Below are 5781 nucleotides of genomic sequence, written 5' to 3'. Positions count from 1 at the left end.
TTGCCTCCTTCTTCCGCACAAGGGGGAGCCGGACCAAGGGCTTGGATCGGCATTGAAATTTAGATTATTTTCACTTGAGTTTGGAACAATGTTTCAAGCCTAGTTGATATAAAATTTAACTTTAGAAGATTGGGGAATACATGACTAGATGCCAATGGAGTATAAAAGTATATAATGAATTAGTGATATATCACTATCTATTTAGATTAGATTATGAAGACACGTAGTCCTCTTTTATTGTCATTTAGTAATGTATGCATTAAGAAATGATACAATATTTTCTCCAGTGTGATATCACAAAACACAGGACAGACCAAGACTAAAAAAACTGACAAAACCACATAATTATAACATATAGTTACAACAGTGCAACAATACCATAACTTGATGAAGAAGTCCATGAGCACAGTAAAGTTCAAAGTCTCTCAAATGTCCCACATCTCATGCAGACGGGAGAAGGAAGAAAAACTCTCCCTGCCATGCCGACCACAATCCGACTCTGAGTCATCCGAAAACTTCGAACTCTGATCAGCTCTCCATCACCGAGTACTGAGCACCATCTCTGTCCGAACGATTCAACCTCCTTCCTGGTCGCCAAAAGCAGGCAAGGCCGGGGATTTTGAGGCCTACCCTCCGAAAGATTCCCAACCACGCAGTAACGACAGCAGCAAAATGAGCGTTTCAGAAATTTCTCTAGATATTCCTCTGTGCTTTCACGTCTATTCTCCATCAAATCAGAATTGTCCATGGCCCCTATTTAACAGATACGATATCATTTTTAATCGGAGGGCTGCGCACACACAGGCGCGCCGCCATCTTCTCCTCGCTCCCATCTAGATTACAAGAATGAATTCTCCACCATGCTCACTGCTCCAGAGGCCTAGGTTTGATCCTGGCCTCCAGTGCTTCCTGTGTGGGGTCTGCACATGTGACTGCATAGGTTTTCTCTGGTTTCCTCCTGCATCCCAAAGGCCTGTGTCATTTGGCTGCTGTAGATTGCTCCTAGCTGAGGGGGTAGTATCCAATGGGTGTTGATGGGAAGGTCAGGAGAATACAAGTCGGTGTAATGTGGCATCAGTGTCAATAACCTACCAATCTCAGTGGGCCAGATGGCCTGTATCCTTGCTCTATCTAGAACGGTGGTCCCCAACCTCCGGGCTGCGAAGCATGCAGCGGTACAGCAGTAGCTGGAGCACACCCAGCATATCTTTAAGAAAAAAGCCAAAATAAACAAGCTAATTAATTAGGTGCCTCCCAGAAGCCAGTCTTCATTAGAGGAACTGAGGTGGAGAGGATCAATAACTTTAAATTCTTCAGCATTAAGGATTGACGTTTCTCTCTCTGAAAAGTGTCAGAGGATCTGTCCTGGGACCAGCATGTAACTGTCATTACAAAGAAAGCACGGCAGCGCCTATACTTTATTAGAAGTTTGTGTAGGTTCAACATGTCACCTCGATCCTGACAGCCCTGTCCTTTCAGCCCGTCTGAGCTGGCGGTTAAATTGACCAAACAATGGAACAGCTAAAGGTTCCAGCGCCCTGAAAAGAGGAGTGAACATTGCGTAGACCTAGTGAAATTGGCAATCGCCTCTGATCTGGGCTGACACTTACATGCCGGGCAGCACCTAATTAATTAGCTTGTTTATTTCAGCTTTTTTCTTCAAGATGTGCTGGGTGCGCTCCAGCTACTGCTGCACCCCTGCATGCTTCGCAGCCCGGAGATTGGGGACCACTGATCTAGAAGATTTGATCACCAGTGTATGAATTTGCATCTGCCCTTCATTAACTTAGCTCCCTCCTGTAAGCACCTTGATCCCCATTTTGTGGCATACATCCTCCAAAGTCCTACCCTTCTCAATCTCTGCAACCTTCTCCATACCCATAATCTTCCGAGAACTCCACACTCCTCCTATCTTACGCTCTCCTGAGTTTAATTGCCCCATCCGGGGTAAGGAAACTAGAGCTCTGTAGTTCCCCTTGCACCTCTATATATCACTTTCTTCCCTCAGGGTGCCCCTTAATACCACCACTTTCCGTATTTGGGCTTTGTCCTGTCAACTGGTATCTATCAATACCTGCAGCTCTTAACTGCAATGTTGTGAAACAGAATATAAAGAGACGTTTGTGGAGAAATAGCCCCATCTGTTGATCGTAAGTGGTAATGTTCTGGAGAAGACAAGATTGTTAGCTTCTCCAGGAGGTTACCGAACCAGCCACTAAAATGCTTCCCATTCTTCTGTCTCAGCTACATACCTCCCCACACAAACAGCGTAAACCACTGTTTTTACAACGCATAGTAAAGCTACAAGCAGATTTTATCCAATAAAACATGAAAAGATTATACACAGTCTCACCACGTATACTTGCCTCCTGGCATTGCCATCTGCGATTCCTGCATGCCTGTGATCATCTGGTCGAAAACCAGGGCTGATATCTCTGGCCCTCCTCGCCCTTGTGCTGGGTAGTAGCATCTCAGCTGTGACTATGTGCCAGGTGGGCCAACTCTGGAAGGCCTATGACAGAATGCAAAGTTTGGGGAAGAGATTTATCTTCTGTCACAAATGGAAGATATATTTTTTTAAATGTTACTTACATTCAGACACATTAAAAGACTCCTGTTCTGGTGTCTTAAGTCTCCCATGTCTGATGGCCTCATTGTTTGGCAGCTGTGGCCCAGAGTTTTGGATGTCCCTCTGGCTTTATCTCCTTTACAATGACCTGTAGAATCCACTGCATATCTTTGAGCAAGCTCTCATGAGCTGCATTTATTTCCCTTCTGTGACCTGGTGTCATATTTGGGTTGATAACTATCTTGGAGTGCCTCATACATTGGCAAGTCCTCTATCATCAAAGTAGTTGTTGATCAAAAGAGCAAAAATCACAAGGGAATATATGAAGTCCAGCACCGGCACCGGGTACAGTATTGCCTTTTGGTTTTGTCTGAGTGCTTAAGAAACTGGATGAATAGAGGCTTGGTCCAAAGATCACAACAAACAGTCCTAATCCCACCTCAGACACAAAAGAGTTTAAATTCAGTTAATCAAATAAATCAGATTTTTTAAAATTAGGAAGCTCATGTATTTAAATAATACTTTCAGTTTACTAAAGTGTTTCGGGGGACAAAATCTACCATCCTGTGGTAAACCATGTATATAGGTTGTAACTGAGTTACCTGCCTGGACACGCCCCTCTGCTGACTGCTCCTGTGGATCCTCCCACAGACCCCTGAATAAAGGCGATTGTGTCACTGCTCCTCCCTCAGCCCAGACAGATATTCAGTATGGACGTGGGTCCATTTTACTGTTAATAAAAGCCTTTCAGTATTTACTCTACTTCCAGTCTTTTGGAGTAATTGATAGTGTATCACATCCTCACCCAGTCTTCCCTGTATGTGACTCTAGACATCACCAAGACTCTAGTCTCTTAACTGTTCAGCAAGCCACTCGTTGAGAGGCAAAGAGCAACTGACAATAATGCCAGTCTCCCTTTGATATCCTAATCCTTTGAATTAATGTAATGAAGTTTCCAAGAGAGGAATCCTTAAGTTTGTAAAGTGCACGGCTGCAGAAAGAACTCATAAATTCTACCCTGGGAATTTCATCTTGCCAAGAAAGAGTGACCTTTGTTTTCCTCCAGAGTCACAATAGACTGCAGATACTGGAGAAACTCAGTGTGCTGGGCAATGAAAGGACTTGCTCCTCACAGATGTTGCTTGAGTTCCTCTAGCAGTTCTCTAATTCGTTTGGCCCCATATCAAAGTGTGCAGCTGCTACTGTCCATCCCAAACCTGACTTCTGTTCAAAGCATGAGGTTGGAAATCACTATCTGTGTCATCACTTAATACATCCATGGGATGTTCTGTGACGCACTCTCTTAACAGAGGTTCTTATCTGTCAGAAATTAATCAGCTTAGAGTAGTGACTATCATGTTTCCACCATTCAGATGGATTCAGTTTCGAAACCCTGGGGAGAACATTGCTGAAATCTTGTGCAGAAAAGTTTTATGAGAAGAGAGTTCCAGCGATAAAGGATTTTAGCTCCAGTGCCAGACAGAAGAAGGTTGGGGTGTTCTCCTTCAAGCTAAAGAGAAGTAAAATTAGAGTGTACAAGATCATGCTTGGTTAGGGCAGGGTGAATAGAGGGAAGCTCTTTCCATCGATGGATAGTTCGAAGACTGGGGGTCAGATTTTAAATGGAGGTTAACAGACACAGAGGATGGAGGTGGTGTTGTGAGAGCCAGGCCAGCAACCTACTGCCTTTTTTATATTTATTCAAGGGATGTGGGCTTCATAGCCTAAGCCTGCATTTAATTGTCCACCACTAGCTACCCTCGAGAAGGTGCTGGTGATTTGCCTTCTTGAGCCACTGCAGTCCTTGAAGTGTTGGTACTCTGCTTCACAGAGTTAAGACTCACTCCCAGTAGTGCAGTGTAAGGGCTTCACCTTCCAGCCCGTAGACCAGGCCGCAGCACTGGACAAAGGCAGAAGCAGCTGTGTTTGCTTCATGGTAAACTCATCGTGGTGTACTGTCTTGACATGTTCTGACTCAGTCCTGCTCCCACAACCTGGAACATCTGTCAGTCAAGTGTTATTCCTGCTATCTGCTGACCGAGGTCTTTGTGCATTCTGGCAGTGGCATACATTCCATGCCTCACAAACATCAAGCTGGCACAGGAAGAGATGAACACTGATCAGCAGTCACAAAACAACGCACCTCGATGCCTTTCCGATCATCACGGGGGATTTCAACCAGGCCAACTTGAAGAAGTCTTCAAGTTGCAGATACTGGACAACTTATGTCATGGGTAAGTTTTCCACAGAGAGTGGTGGGTGTGTGGAATGCACTGCCGGCAACAGTGGTGGAAGCGGATACAATAGGGTCTTTTAAGAGCCTCTTATACCCCATACACACTACAACGGCTAACCAGTGTTTTCAGATTTAAACACTCTGGAGAGTGTTTCAGGAAAGCTCCATTTTCGGGGGAGGAAAATGTCGTTTCAATGTGGACGGAGGGTCAAATCGAAGAGAAAGAGCTTCGGTTATGGATTTATCCAGTCTAGTGTGGACGTAGCCTTAGATAGGTACATGGAGCTTAGAAAAATAGATGGCTATGCGCTAGGGAAATTCTAGGCAGATTCTAGACTACGTTACATGGTCGTACAACATTATGGACCGAAGGGCCTGTAATGTGCTGTAGATTTCTATGATCTATGTTCTGTGTTCTGAGTCTCTGACAGACTACAATCAATATGTCACATGGAGAACCAGAAGAGCCAACACACTGATCACTGTTACACCACCATCAAGAACACTTACCATATCATCCCGCATCTGCCCTTTTGTCAAGTCCAATCATCTGGCTATACTTCTACTCCCAGCATACAGACAGAGACTGAGGGCCGCAGCATCAGTGGTGAGGACTGTGCGGGTATGGTCAAGGGAGGCCCGAGGACCACTTACAGGAATGTTTCGAATTGGTAGACTCGACTATATTCAAGGATTCATTTTTGGATCTGAATGAATATGCCACAGCTGTCACTGACTTCATCAAAACCTACCTTCAAGAAAGTACCAAGTTGTCCACAATCCAAAGCCTTGGATGAAGCAGGGGATTTGCATTTTGCTGGTGGCTAGCGCTGTGGCACCCAAGACTGGCAATCCAGGATCGTACAAGAAGTCCGGGCACTACATACAGAAGGCCACCATGAGAGTGAAAAGGCAATTGCGTGTGAAGTTAGAGACACAATCACATGTACATTTCCTGCTGCAGGATTTGCATTCC

The 5781-nt window shown here is 44.8% G+C and overlaps 1 long non-coding RNA gene across 1 annotated transcript; it reads right to left on the bottom strand.

The window, feature by feature from the left end:
- Positions 1-231: 231 nt before the first annotated feature.
- Positions 232-5781, bottom strand: LOC140204234 (uncharacterized). The gene is made up of 3 exons (XR_011887569.1): positions 5558-5781; positions 2354-2512; positions 232-753 (listed from the first exon to the last, which is right to left on the bottom strand). It is a non-coding gene; the product is annotated as an uncharacterized lncRNA (long non-coding RNA).

The sequence above is a fragment of the Mobula birostris genome, chromosome 1 (genome assembly GCF_030028105.1).
Source record: "Mobula birostris isolate sMobBir1 chromosome 1, sMobBir1.hap1, whole genome shotgun sequence".
In the NCBI taxonomy this organism is placed as follows: Eukaryota; Metazoa; Chordata; class Chondrichthyes; order Myliobatiformes; family Myliobatidae; genus Mobula; species Mobula birostris.
Note: the sequence above shows the minus strand (reverse complement) of the source record. Positions and strands in the feature narration are given on the sequence as shown.